Genomic DNA, 12,043 nt, shown 5'->3' on the forward strand with positions numbered 1-12,043 from the left:
CCTTTATGCTTGTGTTACAGATAGGATGCGATCCCCAGGTTAAAGTCTTAGAACCAGTCTAAAGTGGTTCCCTTTTCAATATAACTTCCTGACTAAAATTCAGACACTGTCTTTGTGCAAGGTGAGTGAATGTACTCACAGCAGATAGTTATGATGCTAGCTCCAAATGGGTGTATCCAACGTGGGCACGACAAAGTGTGAAAGCTCAGCACTTGCTTAGCATCTGCCTTGCTGAAGTAGCAATCAAGAGAAGACCAAAGGGCAAGACTTGCCTAGAAATATCCTCACCCTTAACAATAGAATCTGCTGAGTTTCCCCTGGCAGTCCATCAAATGGAAGTGTTTAGGAAGGATTAATTAATAATTCCCTCACAAGGTCAATGCAAATTTTCTACAGGTATCACTGAGCCCATCTTCTCTGACTTCAATTTCTTGGTCTCAGTGGGGGCTGGTGACATTTGAAAGTGGTAGGGGGTAAAGGTTTGGGATGAGTACTCTGTGGCGAGTGAGCATAGCAAACAAGCCCGACCACCATAAGGGGCTTCTCACCCCGGGAGAATTTAGAAAAAAAGTGGGCAAAGGGTGCATTTTCAAGCAAAACTGAGTAAGCAATAAGTTTAATAAAGCAATTGTGAAAGTGTAGTTATTACATCAATAAAGAGATTTCATACGCTAATGATGTAGGTAGAGAAGGCCGAGTGACCGGGTGATGCAATTGGTACCTGGTATTTAGGGAACATTTATGTCACTTGACCTTGTAACTATCAATGTTCCACTCTTTGTTGTGAAGTATGCTAATACAAAACTAAAGCCTAAAACATGTCAGAACCTTTACACACTTACACACTATATTTATTTCCTTCCTTGACCAGCACTATGGTGACAGTGGGCGAACTATGCTAGTGGAGCTCCCCGCCTCCACGTAGCACTGAGCACCTGGTTCCTTCGCTTCCCCCCCCCCCCCCGCACGAGGCTGATGGCGGCGGCAGCTGCAGGCAGAGGCAGACGCCTCCTCGGCGTTTTCAGCGTTTTCGGCGCTTTCTAGCCCCTAGGTGACTGCTCTCTGCAGTATTGGAGTATCGGAGCTTGGAAGCCTATTCGCATCTGGCCACAATTCGACTGCTTGCGGACGGCGCTCCGCTCCCGATCTTGTGGACTGCTGCGGGTGATGGGAATTAAAGCTGTGTGACAAGCTGTGTCCAGTTGAGCCATGAGCCAAACGGTGTGAACCTGGTGAGTGATAATTTATTCACTCTGGGGTTGCTATTTCACTGGCCGCATTACGAATTTGCACTTTTTTGTATGCTGCAGGCTTAAGACTACATCACCCATATCCTTTTTTGCTTGGTTCTTCCACCGTAAACTACAACCACAGTCATTGCGGGCTAAGTTTACGGGATGGGTAAACTTCTAAATGCTCGTATTAAGGCCAAAGCACGCCGTCAGCAGGCGAAAGAGGCAGCCGCCAAAGCAACCAATAAGGAAAACGATAAGGGGGAGTCCCCCCTGAGAGTTCGGAGGACGAGGGAGAAACGCCTGTAGATTCTTCTATCTTGACCAGCCGAGGTGGCAATATGATATTAGTTGAGTCAGCAGGCACAGAGAGTAAGCATATCGGTCTGGAAGTTAGCCACGCAGGACACTCTGCAGCCCCACAGACTCAGAGACAGTTTCCTTTATTTGAGAAAAAAATTGCTTTGGTTTCGGTGGGTAATCCAGTCCCACCGGTGGTTTTGTCTACTATTCAGTCTGCTGGTCCACTGGTACCTCCAGGATTGGGTAACCCCCCAGAAACATCTGATGTTGCAGCTTCGAACTTTCTTACAAATGAGACCGCCAGTGTAATACCCAATGCTAACTCCAAGGCCAACTCTGGTTCCGTCTCCTTGCTCGAGACCAAATGCAAGCCTGGGACTGATCAAAGAGGAAGTGAGCTGGTCAAGACTGCGATTTCCCTGAGCAAAACTGGAAGCATTAGCAGTACTGGTAGTATTGTTAATACCGGTCTTCCAAGCCCTTTCAGTCTGATTCTTGATATGGATACAAAGACTGTGGAGGGGCAGCAGATGTCAGTTAAGGACATGCTTAACTTATTCCTGGATGAGATCCGTGAAATGAAACGGTTTCAAAGAGAGGAGCTGAGCACTATTCATCAGCGGCTGGACAAGATCAAAGACTTGGTATTATCCTTTCCTGCACGTCTTCAAGAGGCGGCGAGCAGCATATCTAGCCTGGAGGACAATATGATATGAGTTAAGAAGGACGTTCAGACTATGTTCAAAGCATCCAAAACATTGGAGATGAAATTGGGCAATTTGGAGAACTATAATCGCAGATCCAATCTTAGAATAGTGGGGGTTCCAGAGGGGGTGGAGGGATCCAACATGGTCCATTGGGTTACCACCTTTTTTCAGCAGAAAGTGGTCCCAGAGTTTAAAGGCGATCTAATGATTACTCGTGCTCATAGGGTCCCAGAACAGCCGTTTCCAAGCTCCACACTCCCTCGCACCATCCTTCTGAACTTCTCTGATTTTCGTGTTAAAGAGACAATTTTATCCAAAGCTATCGAACAGAGACAGTTTTCTCTCAATGAAACTACCAACTGTCGGATATTCTCGGATATGTCTGCTGCTGCAGCCCGCAGGAGAAAGGAGTTTGTGAGAATGCTACAACTCTTCAAGGCTAAGGGGGCTCAAGCCACAATTGCCCAACAGTCAAAACTAAAAGTTTTAGTCAAAGGCAAATTCTATATTTTTTCAGATGTAGAGGAAGCGCATGATTTATTAAAGGAAATTTTGCATGATGCAAGGCGCTAAAGATTATTATTTTTGTCTTTGTTGCTTCCTCTAGCCAAGTTTCTTAAAACATATTTTTAGTTGTACTCTTAGAAGGGGTGGGGTAGAAGGGGTGAAGGGACAGGGCACAGGGGGTCTAAGGGGTGTAATAACACAACACCTCATGGTAAGGGTTAAGGGGCTGTGGCCAGCGTGGGGTAAGGGACTAGATGTAGGGCCACAGGGTCAGGGGGGTGCTAGGGGGGTGTTGCACGGGGGAAGGTGGTGGGATAATCCACAAAAAATGAAGTCCTGGATGTTATTGTCTATTAATGTATGGTATCCTGTTCAGGTGTTCTTAAAGTTGAATGTTATCGATAAAAAGAACAGGGAGGTTCTCAGACGGAGAATGTATAATGTTTCTGAGATGTTTTTTCTGCAGGCCCTTGCGTTGATTATTTTAGTATTATGGGTCTGAAAATTATTTCTTTTAATGTAAACGGTCTAAATAATAAGAAAAAAATGTGTGCTATAGAATTATGGGTTAAAACTGAAAACCCAGATGTGATTTTGTTACAAGAGACCCATATTCAAGTGTCAAAAATTGAGGAGTTCTCTATGTTTAAAGCATGGTCCTCTTATCGAGGTTTTTCTTCATTTTCAGTCCCAGCGCGGGGTCGCGCTTTACTTAAATAAGAATTTGCATGCTCAGATTGTTCACACAGAGCAAGGTGGCTTGGGTCGTTGGTGTTGGGCTACATGCTTAATCTCTAACAGACCAAGCCCCTTTACTTTTGTCAGTTTTTACGCCCCAGTAGAAGACAAACCAGAGATTTACGAGGAGCTGTTTCAATCTCTTTTGATGGTGAAAGGCGACTTCGTTATAGGTGGGGACTTTAATATTGAAATGAATTTAAAATTTGACTCATCTAGTCATTTGAAAAAACAGCCTAAACCTAAATCCTTTAGATCAATTAACAACAATATGACTACATTCGATCTGTGTGACCCCTGGCGAATTCAAAATCCATCTAAGACAGAATACACTTGTTGGTCTGGCAGATTTAAATCCTCTTCTTGCATCGATTTTTTTCTTGTTTCACGACAAATAAAGTTTTGTTATCAGAAGATTTTGCATAGCAGGTTCTCGGATCATGCAATGTTAATTATCGAACTGGCATTGGTAGATAAGGTCAGAGCTCCAAAGCGCTGGGTCTTTAATAAAAAGTACTTGAGTGATGATACATGGGTGGCAGGCGTCAAACTGGAGATTTCTGACTTTATTGCCCATAATATTGGAACAGCCTCTCTTAATTTTGTTTGGGATTCTTTGAAGGCTTTTATTTGGGGTTTAGTTATTGGGAGAGATGCGGCAGATCTGCTTGAGGCCAGAAATGGAAATAAATCACTCCAGCAAAAGATTCAGGTTTTGACTGAACTTAGGCAGCAGAATCCAGTTAGTATTGTCCAGGAACAACTGAATGAGGCCAAAATGGAGCTCTGCCAACATTTTTTTACTCAAAGTGAAGAGATTTTCCTTAGGTATTCACAAAAAATCTATGAGGAAAGCAATTTCGCTGGTAAACTCCTGGCTTGGCAGGCCAGAGATCAAGTCGCCGCAAATTTGATTCACTCCTTAAAATCTCCTGTTACTCTAACAGATACACCTGTCCCAGCAGAGATTGGGGATATAATGCTTTCTCACTATAATAAGATTTATAAAACTCCATCTAATATAGATCGACAAGAGCTACTAAAATATTTAAATAAAAATACTCTTCCCACTTTATCTCTTATAGAACAATCTACAATGGCTAAATCATTTACCAGGGAGGAAGTAGAGCTGGCCGTGCAAGATCTTCCAATGGGTAAGGCCTGCGGGCCTGATGGGTTCCCCGCTGAGTTTTTTAAGGTTTTTTTAGTTCATTTTCTGCTTTATTTTTGCAATTATTAAACTTTATGTTGGATGTCCTTGATTTGTTTTCAGGAAGGAACCGTGGTAAGCTTTCTGAAAAAGGGCAAATCATCTAATGACCCGAATTCATATAGACCTATTACATTGTTAAATATGGACTATAAAATCACTACAAAATTATTATCTACGCGTTTTAATTCTATCTCTCCAGACATGATCCACACATATCAAAATGGCTTTATTGCCGATCGACAACTGATGTCCAAAACACACTTTTTAACCGAGGCTTTAGACTATTTTGAAACACGAGGGGTACCTGCGTTAATTTTGTTATTTGACGCCAAAAAAGCTTTTGATTTGGTGGTTTGGGAGACACTTTTTACTATTTTAGAGCACTTTGGGATCCCAGAGGTAATTATATATTTGATTCAGAATCTCTATTCAGGGGCCCATGCTAATATTATTATTAATGCAGTATCTGTGGGATCAGTGTCAGTTAAACGTGGTACTAGGCAGGGCTGCCCGTTGTCCCCTGTTTTATTTGCATTTTTCATTGAACCTTTAGCAACCGCAATTAGAAATTCAGTTAATATTTTTCCTCCCGTTACCTCGATGCCTAAAATCAAACTATATGCGGACAATATAATGCTGCTAATTAAGCCCGATATACAACCCCAAACACATGCTCTGAAGATATTTGAAGAATTTGAGGCCCTGGGTGGTTATCGGATCAATAAAAACAAAACTAAAATTTTGGTTTGTGGAGGCATAGACCCTGAGCTTCATTCTGACCTAAGAACTTGCATTAATATTAGAACCAAAAGATATTTGGGGGGTTTCTTTTCCTCTTCAGTTAAAGATCTATATAGATAAAATTATGAACCCCTTCTTCAGAGGGTACGATCAATGTTGGAAAGATGGAACCCTCTACCATTATCTATTCTTGGTTGTGTTGCATTAATTAAAATGTCTGTCCTCCCTTTATTTAACTTTTTATTTTCCACCATTTCTTGTTTTTTACCCGGATCTTTTTTTTCTAAAGCAGAATCCTTGTTTTCATCTTTCATTTGGGCCAAAAAGACACCTCGGATAGCGATAAATACTTTATATGAGGATAAGGAGCAAGGAGGTCTTGCTCCACCAAATCTCAAAGACTATTACAATGCATATTTTGCACAATAATTAGCCAGATTTAAAGACCAAAATCAGAAGCTATTTATAAATTTCTTCTTTGATTCAATCTGCCGTGAGACCCAGATACCCTCCCCTCTTCAGGTATTTAAATCACCCAAACTGGTTCGCTACAAGACATTAAATTGGTTTTTTAAGAGGGGTTCTGTGATGCTTAAAAGATACTCCCTCCCTACTTTTAATTTAGTCTCCGCTTTAACTGTGTATTTTCCTTTCTAGGGATCGACATTTGTCCTGAGATAGTAGAAAATTGGTACCGGGCAGGGTTCATTATGTTAAAGGACTACATCAAAGACGGTTTATGGATAACCCCGTCAGACATGGCATCCCTAGTTCAAGGAAATGTTTTATTGTTAGGCTCATATAATGTGATTCATAGGGTGCTGCGTCAATTGGACCCTACACTGTTTAGCTCAGCCACTCAACTATTTAATGAACTTTTTGTGCATTTACGGGAGAAGAACCCGGGGGAGTGGAAACGTTGTTTAACTTCAAGTAGGGAGCAAAACTTAAGCCTTAAAGCAATTAATAAATGTCAGGGTCAGGAAAATCTAGTGTTATCTCCAACTATTTGGAAGAATATTAATAGACTGAACTTTACTGCATTAAGGGGCGCTAATTGGCGCAGAATGCAATTTTTTTCTAAATGTCTCTTGTATTATACTCCGACTGCTGTAGCTGAAATGTATCCTAATAACTCATCCAACTGTTTTAGGTGTTTACATTATAATCCTGCCAATTGGTCCCACATAATGGCTCATTGCTCAAAAATAACGTCATTTTGAGAGGGAATCTTTGCGTTTTTTCAAAACCAGTATAAAATCATGATTTCCTTGAATGTTAAGCTAATATTGTTTGGTTTTGATCCAGAGCTTATGCTACCAGAACAACTAGTTAAACTGATTTATATAGCAATGGCAGTGGCCAGATCGTTGTTATTACAGAATTGGCGGTCACAACACTGCCCCATGGTACAAGAGTGGTTCCATAAAATGGAAAGAGTCAGAAAATGAGAACAAATTTATGCTCAAAGAATTGGGGGGGCCAGAAAAATTGAGAAAATATGGGGACGGTATTTCGATTAATGAATTGTAATAGATTTGGAAATGTATAATTTATGTATTTTTCTTTTTCTTTCATTTTTTAGTATTGATGCTCATTCTGTCTTTTCAGTCGCTTTGAATATGTCATTAATAGTTTTTGTGCTTTTATGTATTGGTTCATCCAAGGACTTCAATAAAAAATGTATTAAAAAAAAAGACAGTGGGCTGAAGACACAGTGGGACATGCTTCTAACAGGGGCCTGAATGGAGACTGGGCCTGTCCTGCAACGCTAATTGTTTGATTAAACTCATATTTCAACTACATGCGCATTAGTATGTATAATTGATAAGGAACTGACTGCTCAGAATAGGCAGCGCTAGCGCTGAAGGGGTGAGCAATTAAGAGAGGCTAGAACCCCCACCAGACCCCCATTGTCACACAGAGCAAAGGAGACCCCAGAGCGCAATGTCGACTCGAATCATAAAAATAAAAGAACTTGTCTTCTTTGCTTTCGACAACAGCAATGCTGAACCAAACATACAGTGACTTCCAGTACAGTAAAAGTAAATGTTCCTGGGTCGAAGGAAGGAGGTCCGGGGTTGGAGAGGAAAACTTAGCCATAGCTATATGTTCTAAAACAAAAAGAACACTATGCAGGGGACATTAGGAAATCAAAGAGAAGGGAAACAAACTATGTCCCACAGCGTGCACATAAAATGTTGTAGTTTGCAAATACGGTCACTGACAGAATATCGACACCTAAAATATCCCCGTACGATAACATCAATGTCAAAAATATTGACATCCTATATTTATAATGGTAGGTACAAAAATATTGAGATAACAAATATTGATGTAAAAATATAGTTCTGCAAAATATCGATTTTTAAATATATGTATATATCAAATAATAAATAATAAATATGTTAAATAATAACATTAATATAAAAATAAAGTAGATTTGATATACTTATTTTTGTCTTCACTCTGACAATTCTCTTGTTGGTGATACCCTATTCCAATTTGCCAGATACTATAGCCAGGGATAGGGTCATTCCATCCAAGAAAAATCTGGTTCCACTTCCAACCCTTCATTGGTGTGCCCGTAGCAAAGAAGGGACCATGACTGGCAGCGATATTTGGCTTAATCATTGGACCACCTAGGACTTTGACTCCAATCGACCAGCATTGCCCATACTTTCTCCTGACTGCTTGGATCACAGGTTATGTCAAACTGACTTGTGGATATTATTTTTTCATACAGTCAGATTAAAGAGGGGGGACTCCTGATTTCCAGGACCTGCAAATCTCCTATGTCCCCAATAAAATCGCATAGAAAATAAATCTTGAAATAACAGTGTTAAGTCGAGTAAAACAGTCCTGGTGTAGCCCAAAAAATATAAGCATAGAGCTTACCTTAACTTGTATGCCCGTTACTTCCGTCAAAAACGTACACACCTCGATCCAGTAGTCGGTGATCCTGGGGCATGTCAAAAACATATGCATGTCATCCGCCAGAAGGGTACATACATCTTGGGCATGCATACTCAATTCCTGTGAATCCTGATAATTTAGCTAGAGACCAATATACTCCGTACATAGTAAAGAGATGATTACGTTTGAGAAAGGAGGGTTTTACTATCCCTCAGAGCATTGCTAAAGAGTCAAGCCAAGCTTCCCCAAGGTTTAAATTTACTAGACCTTCAGACCAGAGCTTTTGAATATCTGTATCCAATTCGTCATCCGCCTCTGCCACCACAAAGAGACTTCCTTTTTAATAGGGACGTTTTTATTGCCTGATCCAACCAGGAATCCTCTTCTTCCTCTTCCCAAACGTGTCGTACCAACCAGGAGAAAACTTGATAGTACTTACATCTGGTTAATTGGCCCCTTGTGCATTGACTCAGAGTTTCCCAGCTAGCCGACTCCGACTTAAGATTCCCCCACAGGAAATCCCTGCAGCTTTCAAGGGAAGACTGAGCTGATCCTTTAAACCCTCAGGGGTTCCTGGTGAATCCAGATCGGCGCCTTAGAAGAATAGTACGGAACTCCAAGTTTTTTCCGAATGAAAACCCACATTCTCAGGGCCCCCTGCAAAATCTTCAATCTCAATATTTTTTTAAACTTCGGGTCTCCATAATTAAATAGAAACTGATCTTGTCCTTCCCTCAGTCCGCTCAGCATTGCCCCAAAGAGTATTCTTAGTGGTGACTTTATTTAACAACATGCGAAAGTTCTTGAAATGAAATGCATACCAATATATCATAAGGTCAGGAAGAGCCAGCCCCCCTTCTCTAACCTCATCCTTAGCTTTTTCCAGGATATCCGTGATCCCTCTGAAGACCAAATAAAGCTGTCTATATTCCCCTGCAATTTGGCAATCTCTCCTTTATCAAAGGGTAAGGGTATAGAATTAAAAAGGAACGTAATCCTAGGGAGGGCAATCATTTTATTGAGGTTTACCCTGCCATATAAGTTTAGGGGTAAATTCGCACACCTAACCAACAATCTCCCAATCTCCTGACTTAATCTTCTTCCAGTTGACACTAGGCACTTCCACTAGTTTATGCATGATTATAATACCCAAATAGCGCATTTGTGACTTCATCCCCGGGGATTGCCTAGGCTGATTCCATTCCATTACTTCTGGCTTTCCTCTAATTACCTTGTACCCAGATATCTTACCAAAGGCTTCCGCCTTGGCCATTGAGTTAGGGATAGCCACCTCGGGGTTGACTGTATAAAGTATAAGATCGTCCGCATAAAGCCAGTTTTGCCAATAAGCCTGCAAACCTAAATGGAGTGATGGTATCATCCATTCTAATCCAGGACGCTAATGGTTCAATATAAAGATTGAATAAAAGCGGGGACAGGGGGCACCCCTGCCTAGTTCCCCGAGTTATGTTGAACCAGTCTGATAGCTCCCCATTGATCAAAACCCTGGCTCTAGGCAAATAGAATAGGTGTTGAACTGCACTAACTATATTCTCAGGGAGCCCAAAGACCTTTAAAACCTCCCAGAGGCAGGGCCAGTGGACTTGATCAAATGCCTTAGCGGCATCAACAGCTACAAGCTCATTGAGCTGTCTCCCAGGGATAAATCCTCTCTGACATTGATGTATAACCCATTTAATGATCCTAGTGACCCTGGCGGCCAATATCCCGGAAAAAACCTTATAATCGTTGTTAAAAAGCGATATTGGCCTATAGGAATCTACTGCCAAGGGATCCTTATTGGTTTTCTAAATAAATATTACTGTGGCTTCCGCCCAAGATAAAGGAGCATTTTCCCCTCACAGCAATATTGTGTTGAATAAGCCTTTCAGCACTGGTACAATACTGTCAAGAAGGCTAGAATATATCTCAACTGGAAGACCATCTGGGCCGGCCGCCTTCCCACTAGCCATCTTTCTCAGCTGTACCCGGTCTTCATCCTCTGTTATCTCGGCCATTAAGGCCCTCTTTTGGTCCTTATTTAAATTAGGGAGTTACATTTTCTCGAGCCAAGCCTCTATGTTCTGCTTCTTTGGCGAGATGTCATCTTTGTGTAGCTGACTCATATACCTGCAGGCTTCCTCACCTTATTTTTGAATTGGTATCTAATGTGGCACCAGTTTCGCCATCTCTTAAGCTGCCTATTAAGTTTCTAGAATTATCTACTTTAGCTTTCCAAGCTAGAAGTGAGCCACACTTCTCCCCATATGCAAAGTGTTGTAATTTACTAACCCTCCACCTATCCAGTATCCTCTTATCTAAAGCTCCTTTATGTTCCACTTGAAGCTGTTCTAATTCTTTGCCTAGCACAGAGACTTTACTAGAGCCCTCCAATGATGCCTTTTGGAGATCCTGGGGCATATTATCAAGGGGGTTTATCTCCGCTTTTTTGGCTTTATAAGCCAAGGAAGCGGAGATCAAATTATCTCCCTATTACCTAGCTGTCGCTAACACCAGTTACCGACAGCTAGTAGGAGATAGCGACCATCTTGGGCCCCGCTTTGCATGTCAGTGATATTTATCACTAATGACATGCAAAGTGGGCGTGCCAAGATGTTAGCGACTGGAAACAGTCGCTAACATTGCTATCTCCTATTACCAACTTTTGGAGATATTCGCGCTAAGCGCGAATATCTCCAAAAGCTAACACCTGCCCTGAGCAGTTCTTAGCCATGTTATCCAATGGGAGGTGGATAACATGGCTAAGAGCATTAGCTCGGTAATGAATGAATATCGCGGACTTGTCAGCGATATTCATGCATTGCGGCCGATTTTTATCGCACTTGCGATAAACCTTGGTAATACCAAGGTTTATCTGCGATGAGAATCGCCGCAGGTCGGCAATACATTTTTGTCTCTAACCAAGCAATAGCGATAATTATCGCTATTGCTTGGTAATATGCCGCCCTGTTTCTTACTTTTATTTTTTGGGGATAGTTCTTCTTCTTGTTTTTTCAGACTTCGCCTCTTACCCACCATTATAGAGGTGCCAATAGCTCTTATATATGCTTTAAAAGTGTCTCAAATGATTTGGATTTTTGCTGATCCCTTATTGCCTTGAAAGAAAGCTGAGACCTCATCCCTTATATTTGAATTCACTCCTTCATTTAACAGTATTGTCCTATCTAAAGTCCACCTTGTGGTACCCCTCTTATTATAATGCCTCAGAGAAAAGAACACAGCCAAATGATCTGAGAGGACAGCAGACAGATGTTTAACCTCTGCGACGGCTGTTGACACCTCCCGGACTACTAAAAAATAATCAATACAGGAATGGTGGCCATATTTGTTACTGCAAAAGGTGAAGTCTTTTTTTATCCCCCATCTTCTCCAGATGTCTATTAAATGTAGCTCTTGAATCATGGTCTTAAGTACCGCAGTTGTTTTAGGGGGCTAGCATATTTAGCTTTGGAGGTTCTGTCTAAATCCTTATTTGCACTATATTAAAATCTCCTCCAACTATCAACTGGAGCATTAGCTAATATTAAACAAGCTTCAAGCTTAATTAAGGTGTCTGGGATATCCGTGTTCAGACCATAATAGTTGGAGCAGACTATTGGCTTTCCTTGTATCCTCAAGTTGGCTACCACCCATCTCCAGGAGGAATCTGTCTGATAATTCTCTAA

This window comes from Lissotriton vulgaris, chromosome 10, assembly GCF_964263255.1.
Source record: "Lissotriton vulgaris chromosome 10, aLisVul1.2, whole genome shotgun sequence".
NCBI classification, from domain to species: Eukaryota; Metazoa; Chordata; class Amphibia; order Caudata; family Salamandridae; genus Lissotriton; species Lissotriton vulgaris.